Source organism: Myripristis murdjan, chromosome 10, assembly GCF_902150065.1.
Source record: "Myripristis murdjan chromosome 10, fMyrMur1.1, whole genome shotgun sequence".
NCBI lineage: Eukaryota > Metazoa > Chordata > Actinopteri > Holocentriformes > Holocentridae > Myripristis > Myripristis murdjan.
In genome coordinates, this window is record NC_043989.1 from 26820242 (window position 1) to 26843359 (window position 23118).

Genomic DNA, 23118 nt, shown 5'->3' on the forward strand with positions numbered 1-23118 from the left:
ATTGGGGTTTAGGAATAATGAGCCTTCAGATCAATACACGGTCCCCCTCCTGGTGGACTTGCACTCAACTTAAGGGGTGCTCCAGTGCTTCTTTCCAATGCTAAAGGAAGGTTAGTGGACTGCTGAGGGCTGTGTGAGTGGGTAACAGCATCTCATAAGAGCTTGTAAACTTGAACAGTTTGTAACACTATTTCTATCAATTGATTGCTTGTTTCTTTTTTGTTTTTAATATTTGTGGTAAAATTGGAATTTGACCCTAATAAAAATTACTCCTTTTCTCCGTATCGGCTTGTAGTTTTTAGGGGAGTTTTTTAGGCCCGAGTCAGGGGTGTCCTCCTGGTTTGTTTCCTATAAATTGTGGGCCTGTAAAACACTTTAAAGACTGTAAACAGTAGTTTGGAGCTCAAAGTGAACTTGAAATATATTTCCAGTGGTCTAGACCTAGAAATAGCTTCTCTAAACAGAAATCAAAGATAATCAGTGCATTCCTAAAACAGCAATAGTTTGTCAGGTTATCAGTCATGCACCTCTGCAGTGTAGTCAAATGCCTTACCTTGATCTGAGCCTGAGAGAATATTGAGAGAAAGGGCAACAGTGGGGACATCAACAGCTTTTTCAGGAAAAAGAATTAGAGGATAGAGCAAAGGAAGTGATAATGACAGAGATGGGGCCAACGAAAGACATGAAAGTGATTCAGATGGAGGGAGAGAGCAAGACAATGACAGAGAGGGAGCAAGACGGAGACAGATGGACAGAAAGACAGGAACCAAGAGGCAGGTGAGGAGAGACAAAGAGATAAAAGAGATCTCTGCCACATGTCCGTCTGGACCTCATGGCATGCCAGTTGTTTGTTTTTACAAATTCTTGTTTAGCAATTCTTGCAGTTCAATCAGTACAGTGTTTTTATTTATTTATTTATTTATTCATTTATTTATTTTAGTTATTTGCTACTTATTTTCAGTCTGATTATAAAGTATTGTGGTATAGATATTTGCTTTAATTGGTTTATGTGTAACCGTATTGTTACCTAATTAGACTCACACTTATGGTGAAATGAATGCAAGAGCCATCACAGTAGGCCATTAGGACTATGGCTGGCCTGGGCTGTTGGGTTGGAGTAGAACAGTTCAGTAAGCAGCAGTAATTTGTGTAGTTTATAGTTGACTATTAGTAAGGTAATCCTAAAAAGATCTTTTCTCTCTCCTTAATGATGAGGTAATGCGCAAAACTCCATGCCACCCCTTTGCCACCCATTGTTAAAACTTGGACTTGGACCTTGGACCGTATTGTACTCCACATGTTTGCACAATATGTAAGAGTTAATTCATAATTCAAGGATAATGGTCTACTCTTTTCTGTTTGGGTGGAGGGTATGTATCAAAGCCATTTAATGCATGCACACTACAGCTTAAATCTAATACCTGTTCAAAATTCATGCTCTAGCCAACCTGTGTAACCATAGCAACACACTGAAACACTGGAGAGAAGAATGGAGATGCTACAAGCTGATTCTGCTAACAGCATTTTAAGCTACTCAAGTAAAAACAGATAGCCCTGCAACTGACCTTCAACAGTGTGTATGTGGTGCTGTTGACTGGCCAAATGAGGAAAACAGTGCATGATCCATTCTGTTTGATAGAATCTGTGAATCAGCACCGCATACAGTATTGCTAATGGATGGAAGGAAAGGATAACAGTAGCTTGGCTGGACTGATATCATCCAGGTTGACTCTGCCCCTATCAGCAAGGCTCGAGTAGTCACCCAATGGCTTGAACAGCATGACAATGATATTAACCATGATGTTAACCATATGGCAAGGCCTTTTAAATAACCACATACAGCGTGATCTTATTTGAGTACAATATTTATGGGACGATCTGAAACAGAGTCAGAGACAGCGCTCTCCACTGCTATCAGAGAGGACCCAAATGATTACTCAAAATTTGGGGTAATTGGTAGTAATTAACATTGACCTTGTCCTCTTGGAGATGAGTGGGCCAAAGCGATGCCAGAAAAAGCTCCCCTGCTATTCGAGAGCCACTGATGCTGGGGGTGGGGAGGGGGACTGCAGACAGCACTGTGAAAGCCTGCTGTATGCACAGTGGCTTTCTTTCACTCATTTCCTGCCTAAAAACAAAAAGTGATCAGAACAGAGACTTGTTTTGGATTAACACGTGTACGCCAACAAAATTAAAGGGATATTCTGCAAGATTATTTTTTCTTTTTTAATTTCTATAAATTCATTTTTTGCTTCTCAACACTCATTGCTGAGGTGTTTCTGCTCTGCAGTTTCCAGAGATCGCCTGTCGTTCAACAGTATTGTGATGTCTTTCTCCTTTAATTTTCCTTTGATGAAGTCAGAGCTTATGTAATTGCCACTCCTCTCTTTGTCTGTTTAACCATGGTTGATATTGCTGCTAATGCTAACTACCAAATTCTCTTCTGTTTATCCCTAACAAAGCATTGTTGTATAATGTAGCATTTCCTGTGCGCCGGAAGATTTATTCCCAGGAAAGACCTACCAGACACTGACTGCTTAGAACGGCACATGTTAAAGTTTTCATGAACTGTCTTTAGGTTGAATCACTGTTATGGTATACAAATCAGCAATAGAGAACAGCAAAAGCAAAAAAAGACTTTTATTTATATGAAAATTTCATTCATTACTAATTAAATGAAATAGACTAAGAAGAGCTACCACACATTAGTCCTCTGTTTCTTTCCTGTCTATATATAGAGAGAAAAAAAAAAACATATCCTTATGCCCCCTTCGCAATAAGGAAGTACATCAGAGAAACTGCTTTTACTGCGAGTTCTTTGTGCAAATCTAAAGACAATATCACAGGGCAGCCACTGTGCCTGACAAGCCTGTTCAAGTTCACCACACATGCAGCTTTCCTGCAGTTAAGGCAGCAAGTCCCCGAAGCTCTTCCTCTATGGAGTTTATTGTCAGAGTCTCTCCGATGGCATGGTGCCTCTCTCTCCTCTTTGATATCCGGAAGATCAAACAAAACAACAGTGTTGACGCAGGGTGTGTTGTGTTTGCGCTTTGAATATATAATCAATTTCCATGGTTAGAGGTTTGTATTTGCTGTTGTTTTAATGCTATAGGCCTAGTACTAAATGGGTAAGACTCGTTTTACTATGTTGACTCGGATCATGTACTGTATCTATCTATCTATCTATCTATCTATCTATCTATCTATCTATCTATCCTCTCTCATGCATTAATTCCAATGGCAACGTTATTCTAAGCAGACTCACCCTTTATTTTCAAGAACATCTGTGGAACAATGGCAAGCCCATGGATGGTGTGATGGTGTGAAAAGAAAGAAGCAACAGGGGAAAATCAATATAGCAATTATGTGTGCAGATAATGGACATCAAGGTGTTATTTGGAGTGACCGAAAAGAAGAGGTGACATAAAGCCAATTCAAATTGTGCAAACATTTCATTGTCTCACATCTGGCTCTTTTCGCATAGATTTAGTGTCAGTCTTGAAAAGCGAACACTGCTTCTTTGTTTTGCTTTGATTTTTTTCTGCTTCTTCTGTTACATTGGATTAGCATTATTTAGCACTATCTTATCATTGGGTTGCTCCTTGTGTTTGCACGTGGGCACCGACTTAAACAACAATTCGCTATTATTGTTTTAACGCTCATAAAAACCCTGATGAAGCAAGCAGTAATCAAAGTGAGGTGATTAGCTAATTGAGATCTTAGGCAATTACAAACACATATGCACACAGACAAAGCCAGGGAGAAACAGACACAAAGAACAAAGACACACACACACACACACACACACTCCCCTACCCCCCACTGTTTTACCTGCTCAAAAGAGGTCACCTCCAGCCCTGTCAAGCTTTGCAGGTTGGTCAGAGATCTAGATTTGATAACTGGAGGGAGTTTAGAGAGCAGCCATTTGACAAGCATGACAATGCTCTGACAGCCCTCATTGGACCATGATTAATGACTGACATCCCCGTCGCCTGTCTCATACTGAATGCAAATGCAACACTGGGAGGAAATTACCCTAATATGGCCTGTAATTGGATGCAAGCAGTATCACATAGAGCAACAGTGAGCTGAGGTTGTTTGCTCCTGGAACAAGGCATTATTATAGCGGACACCACAGAGATGATGACGGAGATGTTGTGGTGTGATAGGAAATGACCCTCAGTGAAGCTTTCTCATTTGTAGGAAGACACTGGCGTTTAGCAAAGACTAGTCCAGGCTTGATTTGAGTCTATGTGTGATGTTGCCAGATGAAAAGTCACCCCTCATCCAGCCACCTCGCACTATGCAATAATCGCTTGCTTTTTGCTGATTGGTCAAATTGTTGCCAGCTTAGCACAGCAGGTTTCTAGTCTATCAGTTGTCAGCATTGCATCATGGATATGAACAGCCTTCTAAATACCTTTTGAAAATTCAAAGCTGCAGTAATTGAAATCTGGAAAATGATCGCTTCTCCACTGACAAATGTGTAATAAGCATACCATTTATCGGTGATTTAATCTGACAGTGAGAACAATGTGGACTCAACAATCAAATCAGGTGCTTATTCCGTAGTTTTGGTTGAACCAGTTGACCCTTATGAATTGTGATTACTTCAGCTTTAACAATAAAGAGAATCTATACAAATATATGCAGAGATACTTGCCATTTTTCCTTCATCATAGTTGTTTTTTAAAATAAATATTTGAAAGAAACACGTTATAAATATTATAGGTTATTCCATAATCCACCTCTAAATAATTTTTATGGAATATAGGTGGAAGGGACTTATTTTGGTCAGCATTTTGTTTACTGTGAATGGACTGGATGTCCTGGTGGCTTGAGAGAAATGTAATTTAAAGAATTTATGAAATGGACGCTTATTTTCTTGATTTTATGTATTTCCTGTTGAAACAGGATGTTTGAGTGGGACAAAGTGCAGGGAAGGATCATTCACAAGTGCAAGCCAAAATGATAATGCCTTGCACTTGTGAAGTTGTTTTCTGTGCTGTTTGTAGTGTGAGGTATGGCAAACCTCATTTAATATATCTACTGTAATTGTAGTGTATGCATGTAAAACCAGTCTTAATTTACATTAAAGTGACAGAAAATGTAAATATTGAGCAAAAATTCCAATCACGCTGGAATCGTCCTTTAAGTGTTGAAGTTGCCCCGCATAAAAAGAAGGCTGCCAAATTTGTTTGAGTTCTCAGAAAAAGTTTGACATTGAGTATGCGCTTACATCAAACAGCTGGCATCTGGTTTCAATGAATATGCATAACGAGATATCATGTGCTGACGTTTGTCATTGAGTCTTTTGACTGTAGTAACTATGTGTTCACTCTCTTTCTTTTCTTAAGGACACTGAGTCTTTTCACCAATGCGAGAACTGTAATAGATAAAGCAAATTTTTGGTTTAAATGAAATCTATGTTTTCACAAAAGAATACTGAAGGAGAAATGTAGTGGTTATGGAAGCTCAGAATAAATTTTCAATAGCCTTCATGTGCATAGCGCAGTATGACTTACATTTGCAGATTATATTTATTGTAAATGCTGCTTCTTTTTGTAGAGCAGCGTTGCTTATATGATTAACGCTAATCTGGATCCATTCAGCAATGCCTCACTCTTAACTAGCCTGTATGAAGTAAGCATGAGCCTAACAGAAAACTCTGAATTAACACCACAGTTTTAGGTTCCATTCAGCATTTATTCCTCTTTTTACACTGAAAGACACATGTCCCTCATGATCACATCTCTCATTCAGATAGTGTTCCAAAACGTTAAGTGCTTCACACCAACTGTGAGTGTTTACATTTTTTGCAAAATTTAAATTAAATGCTAAATTCTAAGACTTTAAGGGAGAACTGTCCTGGCAAAAAAATGACCCCATGTGTCATCTACACAGCTGCTTATTACAACCTGTAGTTCTGTTTTAAAATTAAGTGACCTCTAGGGGTCCTGTTAATAACAGCACTGTGGTGTGGTGTTATGGGAGCGACAAAATCTGCGTCAGAAGGCTGGTGGTGGCTAAGTCAGTCAGTGTTAGTTTCATTCGACAGACCCAAGTTTACATCCAAGCAAGAGCAGTGCTTGTTTTACGTAGCCAATGTTAGTTGCCTAATATCAGCCAACATTAGCTAGTCTTTTGTAACTATAACCCTGACATCTTCCTGACCTTGACAATTACGGCAAATGTTTCCCTCACCTTAACAATAACCTTTTACGAACCTTAACCAAATATTTTTTGTGGCTAGTGGGCTACCTTCATGTGCATAGCGCAGTAAGACTTACATTTGCAGATTATTTTTTATTGTAAATGCTGCTTCTTTTTGCTTCTGCCTAGCTCTCTCAGGAACCAGTCCATTGGGTCGTATTACAGAAACTCCTGTCGGCCCTTTGTGCCACTACTTTGGAAGACATTCCTGTAGGTTGTACTAGAGTTTTTTGGACTTGTTCGGAAGAATTCACTTGCCAGTGAGTTTTGTATCCACTGTGCAGTCTGCATAAACTGCACCTGATTAGTTTTTTGATGGCAGCACAAAAAAAAAAAAAAAAAAAAAAAAAAAAGAAGGGGCAAAAACTTAGACCAAACAAAAAAGGCAAACAAAAGAGGGCCAAAAAAGACAAAACATTATCAATACTATCTCTACTCGTGATTTGACTTTGATCATCTCTTTTGCAATTAGAAAGCAAGCTGTAAACTATGGAAGAGAGTGAAAATAGAAAAAACGCTGTCATACAGTGACCTGTCGGGGGGAATCACAAAAAAAAAAAAAAAAAAAAAAAAGAGAGACACTTCTATGAGTCCCTCCCTCTGGTGGGAATAAGTGTCAAACAAGATGATTGCTTTGAAGACTGCAGCAATTCCAAGGACAAATACTTAGGAAAAATAACAGCAAAGAAGTAAATGAACAAATTAGATATTCTGTATGTGCCATTTCTATAAAGGCAGAGAAGCCGGAGTGTCTCTTGTGAAGTTCTTCATTATCTGTGATTGTATAATAGATATAATCAAGCAACAATGCCCAATTAGGAGAGCGTAGGCATGCCTCTGTTTAAAAATGAAAGGGAAAAAATGACCAGTTGACACTGTAAATTTTTGTGTGTGAAACAGAGGGGCTGTTCTATAATCAGAGAGTTATTGATGACTTCAGGAGCTTTGAAAAAACAAACAAACAAACAAACAACAACAACAACAGAAAGAGCTTTGATGTCTATCTGTGATATGATGGAGGCTGTGCGATGTGAACAAACAGTCCTTTCCAGGTGGTTTGAGTGATTGCCTAATCCCTGTAGCTAGATGATTGCAGAGCAAGGTCAGTTTGAAGGCTCAGACTGATTGAGTGCTGTCTGTGGTCCTGGGCTTGCTGGAGTCTCTGATGCCACTAGATGGACAGCGGCTGAGGATTCACTCCAGAGTTTTTCCGCACTTGAACCAAACCTGTCCAAACTGAACTATATCGCTGCAGCAGTCCGCTGCACTGTAATCATCAGGCCATACTGACAGGGACAACATGAACAGCAATTATCAGGGTCACAGTAACACAGTGTGCACCATTCAGAAGGGAAGAGGGGTAATTGATGTAATGATGTAATTAATGCCAGACTCGGTGCAGATTCTGTAGCGGTTCAGGATTCAAAGCAACATTCTGCATCTTTCTAAATTCTACACAGTCTTAATGTCAGTGCTGTGTTTTTTTCTATCCCCTCGTCTTCAGCATTAGGCTGAAAAATACATAATAACCATGTTATCATCCGTAATCGTCTTCCTCCTTTTTTGCCAGATTTTGATTTGCATGTCATCAGATATTGAGTGCTTTTGCTAAACAAATAGCTTGTCAGCATTGTCAACCTGCCTCTTGTGCCTCATCGACACTCATTTATTCCTTGAGCTGTCATTTTGTTACTAAACTAGGTTTAAAATTAAGCATTTCCTATGGCTGCAATTGGATCAACACCTACCGCTATGTACATTCAAATACCTAGGGAAAGTGCTGTTCTGTATATCAAACTCCACTAGTCTGCAGCAGAAATCCTTTGTGCGGACATCTCGGTGACAGCTCCTTGGCAACTTGTACGCCTGTGTGCCACAAGCTCCCTAAGCTGACTGTTTGGATCAAGTGGGAAGAGGCAGCAATCCCAAAGAGAACAAAATAGCAGATCCCAGCAGCTTTCACAGCCGATGCTGTGAGATTTAGTAGACTGGAGAGGAGGGTGTGGAAATGTGGGGGGAGGGGCAGGGGCTGGGGTGGTGCAGGATAGATGTACTTTGAAATCCTTTGAAATGTCAGACAAATAAGAATCACGAGAGGCATTATGTTTCTATAATGGTGAAGCTGTGAAGCTTAAGTGTAGCGTCTACATGCAAATGTGTAAGATAATGAACTGATGGTATTTTTTTTTCTTTTAAAAGGCTTACGAATTGGATGAAAGCCTTTTTTCTCTCTCTTTTTTTCTTTTACTATGTGCACTTTGAAGTGCCAGGCTTATCAGTTGCTGCAAATTACTAACAAACTATTATTCCAAGCAAAAACCAAACTTTTAAAATTTGTCCCACCTAAATAAGGTCACTAAACATGTAAATATTCAAAGATTACTGCACCGAACTGTATATTCATTTTGTATGAAGAAAATGTATTATGTAATCATAAAAATAATTTCATGATCATTTCAGAACCATCAATATCTTGTGGATTTATCGCTAAGATTTGATTATAGATGCAGAACACCGGGCATTCCGTTATGATCATTAGCAATCTTTGTAGACTGAAAAAAAAAAAAAACACAAACATTAATCCAATTTTTTTCCCCCATTTGATTCCCAAATACAAATGAAATCAAAGATAAAGATTTTGAGCACACACAGCTTTGTGTACATTTCATTTTTCATCTCCATTTTTTTCCCCTCTCATAATCCACTGCACCACACACAGGTACACGCTCTCCGCCTCTGATTCTCCGGCAACTGAGCCTTAAAGAAACGGGCAGAATTGGTTCCAGTCCGGTGGACACTCCACATCATTTAATGTATTCCAGTCTATTACCACTTTTGTTCTGACACCTCATTCTTTTCCACCAATATATGAGGGGGTCATTCAATAACTGACACCTCTCTTCCATACCATAGTCACATCTCTGTTGCTGTTTGAGCATGTGTCACAGCTGAGAAGCCTGAATTTCAAGAGATAGATTTGCTGACAGAGACATCCCATCACTCCTTGGGCTCAGGCTTGCAAAGGAAATGCTACACTGTAAAGGTGCAGTAGGCTTGTCACTTTCATCTGAGGTAATTGATCACACCAGACAACAGCTGATGTGTGCAAGTCAATTGCAGGGGGCAAAAGGATGCTCCTTATTCAGATAAAGTATCTCTGTAGCATCCCATAAGTCACTTTCATTGATAGGTTGGCATCATGATTGACAGACAAAAACAGAGGTTTCCCATTGGAAACACACACTTCTCTTTTGGTCAATGTGTGCATTTGTACTACTTTGACATATTTTACATCGCTACTTAACAATTTTATCTCCCTGCAAGAGCCTAAATCCCTCGCCACACACGACAGGTTGCCCATGTGAGATCCTGGAAGAGAGGCAGCTAGCTGTCATAGTGCAGGTGCACTGGGAAAACCATTCTGACTAAAAACAAGCGTACCCTGGGACTTCTCAGATGCCACTTAGTATTCAAAGGCTTCGTGATTCATTAGTAGCCCAGCAGACTGGTTAGATGGAAGCATCTGTTACCTGGTTCCAGCCCTTATGCCATCAGTATCTCAAATAATCAAATACAACAGGTGGTTGAGCAGTTACAGGTACTTTAAAATCCAGCCTTCTGCATTTTCTTATTCTGTTTGTACAGAGAGTAGCCTTCAATTAAGGATCAAGAAATTATTTGAAATAATATGATTTTTTTGTCTTTTGGTGTATTTCTTATATTATAAACATTATGTATCATCAAATGAATTGGATTTTTTTTTATTATGGTAGATAAAAAGAAAAACTTGAAAAATGGCCATTGATCAGGAGCAATTTGAAGTAATTTGGGTTTTTGTTTTAATCAGTGGAAGAACAGCCAAAAGGCCTGTTCAAAGGCTGATGTACAAACAGCGGATATGTTTACATACTCAGAGTAACCCAGATATTAATCATACTCTGGTTAAGATCTTATCCAGTTTAAACTGTTTACATGAACCTTTGATACCCTGCCATTGAACATTCCTGTTGCTATGAATAAACCAATTAACTGAATGTTCCAGCTACCCCTCTGAAAGTACCAAGTGCCATGAGTTAAGTGACTTTGGTTGTAAATAGCTCAAACGTGGATGCTGTGGTTGGTGTAAAAATTTTAGCGACACCTAATGGCCATTCTAACAGCAGTCTTTCCTTCTTTTTCCTGTTAGACAAGAAGAAGGAAGTTCACCAAAGAAATGCCCATCCTAACTTGTATAGACTGAGTGACTAGTTTTGGTTAATCCATCACTGTGCTTAGACACAGTGTCTGTAGGTAAGTGTTGATTGGCACTATTTCTAAGCTTTCTACATTTTGATTTGTAGAATCATGACGCAAAAAACAAAGACAGTCGATTCTGGCTGGATAGTGGTGCGTTTTGTTGAAGACACCATAAGCCACACATCTGGAAAAAGAAACGAATACCAGGTTGCTTGAATAAGAGTTGCTTGCTGGCCAATTAAGAGTTTAGATCACCACCACCTCAATCTGTAAAACTGAGATTTGAATTTAAAAAATGACATCTGAAAGGCTGAAACTAAGATTTGCATGTTTGTAGTAACTGCCTCATATACTCCTGATATGTGCAGTATTATTTCTGCAGCATTACAAATTTTAACTTCAGAGTTTTGGAACAAGCCTTTCAGAGATTCAGTGCACGCCTTGCAGAGATTCAACATGTTCTTTGCAGAGATTCAGATCTGATCTTTGCAGCTTGAATGCTGGGATTTCGGACAGCGTTCTAACGGTAGATTTGATCTGAACCTGCAGACCAATCTCAGTGTCCACACTCACAGCCTTACAGACTTTGGGGCGCATTCTCAATAAGGCTATGAGGGCTCAGGGCTGTCCTACTGTACAATCTGCAAGTGCATGAGGGCTCTGTGGTGGACTTTTAAGCCCCCCAACAGACTTTGGCAAGTTCTGCAAACTTTGCCTAGGGGTATTACCCACAGTTCACAGCACTTCCGACGTTAAAAATGAAGATGAAAAAAAGTGAAAAAGCAGCACATGGCTGTCTGTAAAAAAAAAAAATACAATATAGATCTACTGCACATGTACAGTAAGCATAAACATGCAGCTTGATAGTCATTCATACCTAGCTTTTTCACAAAAATGATTTATAAAAGTATAATTGAACAGATATATTTGGTCTTAAATTCTAAATTCTTAGAATAAAAACAGGAGACAGGCATCATCAAATCAAATGTGTTTCAATCAAATCACTCGACTTTATTTAAATGAGTTTGGAGATATGTGGGTTGTTTTTTGTGTGTGTTTTTTTTTTTTTTTTTTTTTTTTCAGCAAAATGTAGACTGCAGCTTATTCATTGGCTCAGAGCTGCCATGTGGTACACTGTACTTATTGTTTGTGGTTGGCTCACTGCAGATAGAATGAGGCGTGCTGACAATTGGCAGCTTTGTAGGACGCTCTTGCCTGATAGGCCTCACTGAGGGAACAATAGTCCCTCGGGCTGTATGCAAATGCCAAGAAGTAGCTTGGTGATTTTCTAACACTAATGGGGACAAAAAGAAAAACAACCTGACTATGCTCAGATGAAAGCCAATGGTAAGGCTGGTGCAAGAATCCAAAACTGGACAGTTAACTGAGGAAGGCAGTAGCCCTTCTCAGAAGCATACTACATAGTCATTGTAGCCAAGTTTTAAATATGCAGTGTGTTCACACTTTAAAAATCATGAAAATGCAGTATACGCAAGAATGCCAACATACTTTCTCAAGTCAAGCATTTTTACTCCGCTGCTTTCCCACAGTGTAAAGAATAGTAGAAAAGGAGGAGCTACAGTACTCATTGCTCCAAAATTTAAAATAATGTAATAAGCATAATCTGCTTCCGACAACTCTTGTCGACTGGAGCATCTCTGCTGTATCAGTAGACAATGGTAAAAGGAGGACTTGATGAAAACCAAAAATAAACTGAAATATCTGTTGAAATACTAGGGATGGTACGATACGATTTTTTCCTTGCCAATCTGATTCCGATACTAAATTCTGCCTAAAAGCCGATACCGATCCCATACCAGCATGCTTCTGCTGTACACTACCAACCTTACATGATATGATTGCTGTCATCAGGTTAAACCCTTTGTAAAACATGAAAGAACATACAGAGAATGAATGCCACAGAACTGTTCTTTTATTATCCAACTTAATTTGACAGTCTAGACACTCTTAAACTGTTTTGCCAAATGGACCCTGATTTTAAGACGACCCCTCTTTTTCAAGACCCTTTTTTGGAAAAATACTTTTTATTTGGACAAAATCTTATTTGAATAAAAAAGCCACTGGCCGGCATCAGGCGAGCCGGCCGCAGCGCCGGTTAGCATCAGGCGGGCCGGCCACATCAGGCTTCACAAGGTCAAAGTCGCTTGAGACAGCGCGCCTCCCTCATGGTTTTGTCAATAACTATACTTTGCATCGAAAACAAGTGCTCCCTTACAAGGGATCTCCTAAGGAAGCAATAATGCTTACCGGTGTGGCGACGTCCTGTGTGCATCCGCATCATGTGGTGGTATCGGTGGTAGTATCGGTGCCTTAACGGGCATATTCGCCAAATCCGATATGACCAAATAAGGCTATACCGGGCACTTTCCGACACCAGTATTGGTATCGGTACCATCCCTATGAAAAACATGTTTTTTGGTATATGTTCCCTTGATGCTTTTCAAATTTGAAGTTAGTGAATGTGTAGGTGACTTGACATTGCTGTCAGTGATGTATTATTTCTGGTTTGTCAAAAAAAAAAAAAAAAGGTATATACTAAATACTAGAAAGATTAGTGTACAGTATATATATCTATTGTTTAGTATTATTATGCAGTATACTATACTCAGCACTCTGTATCGGCACTACAATTTTGCCTGAGTAATGATCTGCCAATGAGCAATTGGTTACTGATTTTTCATTGATTGCTTATTGGTAGACTGAAAGTAAAGTCCACACATTTTACAGCAGTGTGCAGAATCATTGCCTTCTTCAGCTAACACTATTTGGTAAATCAGTGAACAGGTTGTATATTTGGGTCAGCGATTGTTTTAAATTGAATGTTTCAATTCAATCTTGTAGAACCTCCAACCAAGAGAAAAACAAGGACATAAGCACTTGTTTGAATAAGTTGAATGACTGTGTTGATATATGATTTTTAAATCTGCATATTAAAACCTCATGGACATACTTATACCTGCGTACAGTTCATTTTTCTTGAAATTAGCCCACGCGTGGAGTTTTTTTGACCTATCTTGACATGTCCCTCCTGTTGAGAATAGACATAGTAATTACTTGAGCCTGTGAACTTGACACTTGTCCCCTTTGAAAGGGGGAAATGATGGAAGTGAGGATGGATGTGGAAGTCCTCTGTGGACATAATCACACTGTGCCCTGAACCTACAAATTATTGTGAGAACACACAACAGGGAGCATCAGGGTAGGAAAGGACAGCTGTGCTGAAACAGAATGTGGTTACTCAAGTTGGAATCCAATTTGACATTTTAGTGGATGATGCACCATGTTATAGCCATCTCAAAGCAACGTTAGGAAGGTTCTTGTTAAGATACGGCATAACTGCAATTAAATAACAGTGAGTGCAAACGTTAACTTGTAATGTAGTTAATTTTTTGTAATGTGCTTCATGATCACAATTTTTCAGTAAGCCTTTTTTTTTTTTTTAATCAGATGACTGTGACCCTGTTACATTTAATATTTTACTTCCCATTCCTGTTGCTGAATTAGGAAAATGATCAAATTCACTCTTCAGATGTACTACGCTAATTTCAAGGCAATTTTTATCAAGGCGGTTTTCATCATGAACACAGGCCAGATTTCACTGTATTTATACTCAATAACTGCCATGTCAGACTAAAACAAATTATGTTTCATTTTAGTCCATAGCAGAGCTTCATGGATATTCCCTCATCAATTCTAATTCGTAATAACAGAATTAAACATCTGGTGGTCCTCCCATCCAAGCTGTTTTCAGTGTTTTTGATGTTTCGCTCCAAGTACCTTGTATGATGTATCTAATGTTTTATCAGTAGCACAGACACACCTTACCAGCTGTGTGGATGCCTTTCTTCTTATTCCACCACTGTGATTGGCATAAATATCCTTGATTGGCGTGAATTGCCTAATCTTTGCGGCATTATAATATTTTGTTCTTTGCGTTCTCTCTTTGCCAGCACACTTTTCCCAGTTGCTGTCAGCCATATGTTTTAACAGAGCATGGTTGGTGACATTATGGTAAAATGTACAACAAATTATGATTTCCTTTAGTTGACTCATCTTGGATTTGCATTTTGCTTCCTGTTTGTATTTCTTGCAGGTTTGATGTTTATATTGCATACGTTAGAATCACATTTCTCATCTGGACTTGGCTGTCTGCTTGGTTAATGCTTAGTTGCCTTATTCTTAAAGGATACGCTTCATGATGAATGATCATTCAAAAGAAAGCGCTTCAAGAAAGATTTATCTCATTCTTAGGACAATGCGCTGGTCTATACACACAAATTCAAGTTTCATTTCCATAAAACACATAAAGAGGGTATAAGGCAAAATCTGATTTCTGCGTTTTAAATTGCTGTGGACACAATAGCAATTTCAGGGTTATTCAAGTTGAGACAGTGCAAGAGATCTCTCAGGCTTGTCGACCTTTATCTTGGCAAACATCAGAATCCTTATACAAAAAAGCAGAAAATGAGCTATTGATTTTCCGTTTTTCTTTTTTCCACACACTTTCTTATTCCCCTCTGGTATTGTCATTCCATAGTCTAAATGAAGGTCAGCGCTGGTTTCCTTGTCACTGGCTCCTCACTGAGAGATTCAGACTAGAAATATAGCAATTCGTGTTTTTGAAAGGAAAAGGTCTAGCAAGGTGGTGGGATAGTGTTGCTCTTGTCTTCAGGGATTAATTGGCTCAATAAAACTTTTTGTTTTAGAACAACAATATTCCAAGGTGTGCATGCATGAGAGAGAGAGAGAGAGAGAGAGAGAGAGAGAGAGAGAGAGAGAGAGAGAGAATGCTGCATCAAAGGAAAAAAACTCTAGTCAAGGATTTTACATTTGTCTTATGGCTTAGGACAATTCAGGTTATTTAACAATGATATTTTCCCCAAAACCACAAATAGTAGCACATCTATAATTTGTGAAAGCATATAGCAATATTGCGCGTATTTTTCTATCGGCAATGAACAGGACCAAATCGACAAAGTCCAACCTGCAAAGCTTGGCTGAACTTTCGCATTAAAATAAACCTTTATGTAATCAATTTCAAACCTTGAAATCATTCTCTCTGACATCACACATTAGTGGCAGGAGAAACTTGTCTTTTTATGCTCTTCAGTACAGGCTGAACTGTCCCAGGGAATCAGGATAACACAGCTAAAATTCAGTGGCATTTTCCTTAAGGCTTATTAACCATGATAGAATGAGACACTATGTTTAATCCTTAATAAACCATTGTCTCATATCTGGAGTTGCTTCCCAGTAGGCATAGAAAGATCAAATGTTTGTTCCCGGTCCCTGTGTTTTGTCCCAATGTGACTGTAATCCTTTCCGCTCTCTACCATGTAAATTAAGTTGAGAGAAAAGAACAGAATATGACGCTTTCCTTTACAGCGCCATACCCACAGTGCACCCCAATCAACAACATCTTGTTTCATTTGACCCACAGATTGTTTTCTTGTCATCTGATAGGTGGTGGCAAAGATCCCTGTCAAGACGTTAGGCACATCAACTGGATCAAATGGTTCCTTAAATCAGTGGTGACATGAATGTGTTTGACTTGGCACGCCTCTCTCATCTCAATTCATCACCTCCCCAAGGTGAGCACGCTATCATGCCAACTCCAGCTCACTGTACAGTGCAGAAGCCTTTTTTGCATATTCTTCACACTTGTTTATGGTTTACTGAGCAGGTCACTTCCCCTGCTTGCTTGAACAGCTGCTTCAGTGGTGACCCTCCCTTTCCAAACAGGGGTTGGAAGACTACTCGTGTGCTGCTCCCTGTCAAGTTCTCCTTTGCTTATGAGGCCTGCTGGTGACCTCATGCACAGCCTTTACTGGGGCCATATGAATAATTTATCCTTTGAATTTAGCCCAACCCTGACATTTCGGTGTTTGATGCCCATGGGCTCTGGCTTTAACAATATAGATAGTGCTCCTTCCCTTGGTGCATCATCAGATAAAGTCTGAAAGCACAGCTAGTGCACTCGATATCAAAACCATGGATATCTGGGATGCTGTATGTTTCGCACACTGGATTCCACTATTCTATTAACTCTTACTACAATATCTCTGCCTATACAATTGGATTTTGTATAGGTTTCAGACATCTGAGTTGAAAATATTGTGTTCTGTCAATAGTAAGATAAGATAAGATGGAAATTTAATAGTCCCTGTGGGAAAATCTGGTCACTGCAGCAGCAAAAAGTAATTGGATACATTAAAGAAAAATAGAATAGGAATGCAAATATAAAAAGAGGGTTACATATACATACACAATTGATATTTTCAGCAGTAGAACATGTTAAATATATGAATTAAACTATTACAAGGTATGGAGTTGTATATTTATAAATTGTGAGAAAGACAGCAATAGAGAAACTTGTTGCTCACAATAGAGTACACAAAAAATATTTTATATTTATAATGACTAATGAGAGGAAGATGATATGACGATAAACAATAAATAAAATTACATGGTAGGCAAGAAAAAAGGAGTAGTGACAGTACAAAAGGCAAATTTGCATTGTTTTCTGTTTTCATTATCACAGCATATTTATGAACAGAGGCAGCACATGTACAGAAAAATAGTGTAAAGATCCCAATTCAGTGCAAACAGTGCAAGCAAATGATTTATAGATTAGTAAGGAGCATGAGAATGCAAAAAACAGTCCAGAATGGTCCTCTTGGACAGCGCAGGCACACTGATTTAACAGTGAGGCAGGAAAAATTGTACAGTGTGATGGCGGTCGGCACAAAAGAGCACCTAATTTGCTCCGTGTTGTGCCTTGGGGTGCTGAAGCAGAGGCTGGATATGCTCTGTTGCTGCACGAGGGAGATGTCCAGGCTCAGCTCTATGTCAGAGCTGAACCTTTTCACCAGTTTGTTAATCCTGCCTGCATCCCCAACCTTGATGCTAACTCCTGAGCTTAAAACTGCAAAGAACACTGCCCAGCTAATTGATAGAACATGAAGAGGAGGCCGCATAGACCAGAGCCTTCTCAAGAGGAACAGTTTGCTCTGCCCTCTCTTGTGCAGTGTCTCAGTATTGTCAGATCTGTCCAGTTTGTTGATGTGCACCCTCAGGTACATGTAGGTCTGCACCTTCTCCACCTCTTCACCCTGGATGGTGACAGGTGTCAGTAGCTTCTTGCTCTGTCAGAAATCCACTACCAGTTCCTTCCTTTTGCTGGCTTTTAACTGCAGATGGTTCACTTTACACCACCAGATGTCCACAATAAAGGAAAGATCAGAGATCCTCTGGAGAGGGCACATTCCAGAGTTCAAATCTGAAATAAAAAGTAGATCAAGTGAGCAAGAAATAGCGCCCAGCTGTGGAAATCCCCTTGATGATCTGTACAACTGAATCCATTTAAAACCGTCCAGTTAGAGTGTAAAGGTCATGTTGGAATGTACAGTGTGTGCTTGCACAGTTCATGTCTTGAACAATTCACAGTTTCTCAGTGTACTTAATTCATACAACCTTTGTTTCGGATAGATGTTCAACTAAACGAGGTTCAATCGCACCACAGATGTAAGACAGAAGATATTTCTGAAGCCACTGCCTCAGGCATAACTACACAGTAACTGCCTTTTTTAAAGTTACAGGCTATTTTTTTATTATATGAAATAATATCAGGTTTGGGATGATATAAGCGTTATGGTAGATTAGAAGTTAATGCCACAATATGCATGACATGTTTTTTGTTTACTGCAGTATATTGGAATTTCACTTTGTATTCATTTTGAAAAATACTTTCTAGAGAACTGAGATCCACAATTTAAAAAAAAAAAGAAGGAAAAAGAAGAAAAGCGCCAAATATTTTTCCATCAAAGGTGTGATAAATACGTTAAGATGTACACTGTATCTTGCTGAAACCTTGGCTAAATGAGACAGTGTGAGGTCTGTCACTCAACAATTCACGTTACTCCGCCATTCATCCAGGCTCATACAAAGAAAATACTTGATTGTGTGAATGCCATCTTTTAAACGGGCAAAGATGGAGTTGGCCGAGTACAATGCAGTCGTTCTGTTGCTTTCAAACCAACTCACCTGCATCAATATCATGTAGCTCCTCACAGACTCACATGGCTTCTCTTCTTGGTTGTTGTTATCTTCATCTTTAATAAAACTCCCCCTCAGTTTACTTTCTGAAAAGACTTTGAGGGACGTTTTTTAAAATGTTGTACTTTGGCATTTTCTCAGATCTGACTTTTTTTTTTTTTCCCAAGGACATATCCTCCTGCTGCCAAGACCTGTCAGGCAGGAGCATCTCAGAGTAAAGGGGTGAGAGGACACCAATTAGAAAGCCATTCTCGGCCAAGAGAGCCAGCGGCACAGCTTGCCACAGGAAGTGGGATGTCTGACTTCCTGCATGGGGTCACAGCTGTTTGCTGGGAGGTTACCGCTACCAGCCAATACGCAGGATCGTTTAGTGTCTGACGAGGCAGGCCTCATTTGAATAGCAAAGAACCATCTCAATGTCACCAATAAATTTACATGATTTCTTCTTGCTACAGCTGGGACTGGAGCGAGGACTTTGCTGGAATTAGGGAAGCGTGACGATGTCAAAAGGGGCAAGAAGAGCTCGTTTTAAAGTTGGCCTGTTTTTAGGTAAAGTTCCTCTTTGTACTGAGTGCTTACAGGTTTACACTGTGTAAACATTTGTAAAGCTCATGCAGATATTTAAAAACCCTTTCACTTTGTTTGCACTGCAATATGGTGCTCTAGCTTTGCAGATTAGCTTTTTCTAGTACACTTAACACAATAAACTTGATACATTTAATCATGCTTACCATATGGCTGATCTAAGACTTATAACATACAATTTATGGGTATTTGTATTCAAAATTAAGCTAATATCATTTAAAACTGTTGTTGTTACCAAGAAGAGTAATTAGAATGATCAAACAGCTATTCTCAGAAATATCAGCTGTTTTGCACACACAGATAAGATATCAGCTTCACTGGTAATTTATGGTCAAAGCAGGTGTTACATCTGTGAAATAATGGATATTTGGATGTTTGGAAGGGAACTAAATGCAATCAGGACCAAAATCTCGGAGCAGCTCTTTCACTGCAGTCAGATATTTGAGTATCTTTACCTGAGGTAGCAAACAACTGGAAGCGTGGCAGGGATGGAAGTGTGTGATTGGCTCCTGCTATGAGCAGCTGTCTAGGATGCCCATATTTGGGCTCAGCCCAATTACATCCTCTGATCCCCAGTCACTGGGCTGCCATGCAGTCAGAACCATTAATCTCCCTGGCTGAGTACTATGCCATGTGTTAACAGCCAGGACCCCCCTCACAGGCAAGCACCACCAGCAGGGTTGAAAGTCATGCCAATCATATTGACTCCTTTGACTCTGGTGTCCCCTTGGGCTCATCATGATTATGGGTAAGCCTCTGATGACTCTGCAAAGCCCATAATGTACAGTATACACCAACCCTCCATTCAATATTTAAAGCCTGGACTCAAAAGTTCAAACAGGAGACATAGTGTATGTTGTCAGACCTGTGGTGCAGGTGTGCTGTGTTGGAAAAGAGGGGTGGTGATGGTGGAGGGGTCAAAAACATTTTTGGATCTGGGATGTTAACGACAAAATATCCTGGAGCTGTGTCAGGGACCAATTCCAACAAATCAATTTCAAAGGGGACAGTAGTAAACGGTAGAGGTTCTTTGCAGCCGTCTATTTCAGAGGAAAGGCACCTTCAGCTCATGATCTAGAATTGGCTCACTGGACAAAGACAAACAGAAAGAACAAAAGAACTTTTTTTTTTAAACTCAGGTTGAACCACATTTTCAACCTATTTCAAACATGAAGGAGACCTTCAGTTTACAACCTTTGTTTCTCTGTGTCAACCTTAAAGCCTGGGAAACTGGAATTGAGTACCCTTTATTTTCCCCTTATGTCACAGTTGAGTGTTTTTATAGAAAGTCACCAAGGTTTGAAAGACCAGAGAGGCCATTTACTGGATCTAGACACTTTTTGGAAAGGGAGCTGAAGCATCTTAATCTGTAGCTGCAGCTAAGGTGGACCACAGTTACAGCAGTTTTTTTTTCAGTTTGATTTGAATTCCCTTAATTGGTCATACAATACTAGGATATTTCACATGCAAACAATTCTTCATGTATATTCTTGATAGTGCTAAATACATTTTTGGTAGTGATTTCATCTTGTTGAAACAACGGGACAGGTTTTGACTCATAGTTTCTGCTTCATTTCAGAATGGCACATACAGGGGAACATGCTGGTTGCATGAAGGCTTGGCAAGAAAGGGGAGGACATGTAGCAACTGTTTGTTTACTCGACTGTCCAGCGTGCTAACAATAGCGTGTTTTTTTGCTGACAGATTGCACTCTATTTGAGTGACTTCTTTGCCCTTGCTGTTACAAAATGAGCAGTGCCCCGGCGGACCCAAAGACACTTGAAAGAGCAGAGGATGAACCAGAGGATGATGACTCTGAGGATGTGTACCCACCAAAATTCATTTTCAGCACATGACTGAATGGTGAGTAGCCTATGTCATGTTTGTCTTAAAGGGGTCCTATTTTCGTTGTTATATTTATATTATTTATATTAGCAATGTAGCTGATAATACGCATGTCCATCAGGGTTGCGAACTCTCATGCATTGGCCGTGACAGTCACACATTCAGCCTCAATCTCACGCTCTCACGCTCAAGAGAGAAATCTCACGCCAAATCTACTTGTTTTCTATTTTAAATTTTTTCCACTCATCATGTGTACTCATTTGTGACTATAAACAAACTCAAGTCTTACATAGGCTCTAAACCACTCCAGTGTCTGATGTGTTATATTTTCTCTGATTGTTGATTCGCTGAAAACATTACCGTCATTTAGTGTTGCAAAATTCCCGGAATTTTCAAAGTTGGAAAATTTCCATGGGAATTTTTGGAAATTAATGGGAATTAATGGGAATAAACGGGAATTTTGGGGGAATTTTCAGGAATTTATATTCACTGCATTCACCCGGTCATATACATGTATACATAATAAACATTTTGGTTTGTTATAAGCAGATATGCATGCAAACATGTTACATTATAACGAATTTCCAAGGAATTTTCGGGAATTTTCCCTAGCTGAGTCAAACTGTGTTAATTCAGGCATAGGACTGCGTGCAGTACTATTGTTAAGGTGTGCATATGAAGTGGTTCAAACTACCCAGTAAAATGCATAGAAATGCAGGAAATTGAATCGTGATGCTGATATGATGATCATCTGTCTCAGTGGAAGTGCTGTAGCCTAGTGGAGTGTAGGCTACTGATTGATGATGATCAAATGTGCTCGAAATTAATTGCATATGTGAATCATGGTGCAAAGCTGAATTTGCATTGAATCATGCAACATATTTGTTTCTACCAAAATGCAAAGTTGACTTTTTTTTTTTTAAGTTTTATATTTAAGTTTTATTTCACACACTTGGGTATGGGGATGATGATTTTACAGTATGCTGGCATTGTGGTCTTTGGGTTAGAGATGAGTCCTGAGTTCAGGACATTAGGGTTTCCATTTCCAAAATGGTGATATTGATGTTGACATTCATTTAATTGATTATTGTTTATTTTTGCCTCATTCACCTTAAGTTAACAACAACAAAAATGAAAATTTCCAAAATTCCCAAGCTTAAATTTCCATGGAAACTTTTTAAAAACCTCATTCAAATTGATGACAAGAAAAAAAACGAAAATTCCCAAAATTCCCAAGCCGAATTTTCCCGGGAATTTTTGGAAAAATTGAAAAAAAGTGACAGCAAAAATCTTCTGAATATTTCCAATATTCCAGAGCAAAAATTCCCATGGGAATCTTTGGAAACTTTCCGGGAAATTTACCAGAAATTTTCCACCCCTTTGCAACACTACCGTCATTACATCAGTGACGTCCGTCTGCTGCTCGGGTGCTGCTGCTTCAGTTGGTCAGAGCGGCAGAGCATAGAGGCATGCACGGTGGCGAGATATGAAATTTGATCGGTGCTGCACGAACGTGGATACGATGTAGTCTAAATCATGCAACTTTCCTCCTGCCTCTGCAAAATCGTTTAATGCGCACTGCGCGATCACCAGTGAATCGCCACGTTGCGCAATCAATAATCAACCATGTTGGCTGTGTTGTTGCACCGCACGGTGTGCACGGCCACCCGGTCAGGTCAGGTCTGCCGGATCTGACAGGTGTGGCTCCGGCTGTCAGTTGGACGCTTTCTGAAGAAGGAGGAAGTTACCTCTGAAACTGTCAAGGTAAATAAACATCCCATGTCTGATTAAAAGGAACAAAAACGTCTTTTAGTTAAAAGGAAGACATGATGAATGTATAATAATGAATGTATTTTAACTATATTGATTTATGATGATGTCGGGCCATGCCTGTTGTCGTATTTCAATGTGATGACGTGCATACCGGGGGCAATTGCGCTTGAGTGCGTTGCAATGTGAGTGCAGGCCAGCAGTCACAGTAATCAGTTCATCTGGCCTGCATGTCTTTGGACTATGGAAGGAACCTCAAAACTCCTCAAAGAATATATGAAATCTTGATTGTATTAATATTAAGTAATATTGCTGAAATAAAGGATTGAGCTTGCGTTGTTAAATTATTGCAATATAGTGCAATATAGTGGAGCCTGTATTAAAATCATGGAA

At 39.4% G+C, this 23118-nt stretch overlaps 1 long non-coding RNA gene across 1 annotated transcript; it reads left to right on the forward strand.

Moving 5' to 3' along the window:
• Positions 1-15952: 15952 nt before the first annotated feature.
• LOC115367052 (uncharacterized) lies at positions 15953-19074 on the forward strand. Its single transcript, XR_003928883.1, has 3 exons — positions 15953-16061; positions 18693-18747; positions 18981-19074. It is a non-coding gene; the product is annotated as an uncharacterized LOC115367052 (long non-coding RNA).
• Positions 19075-23118: the final 4044 nt, after the last annotated feature.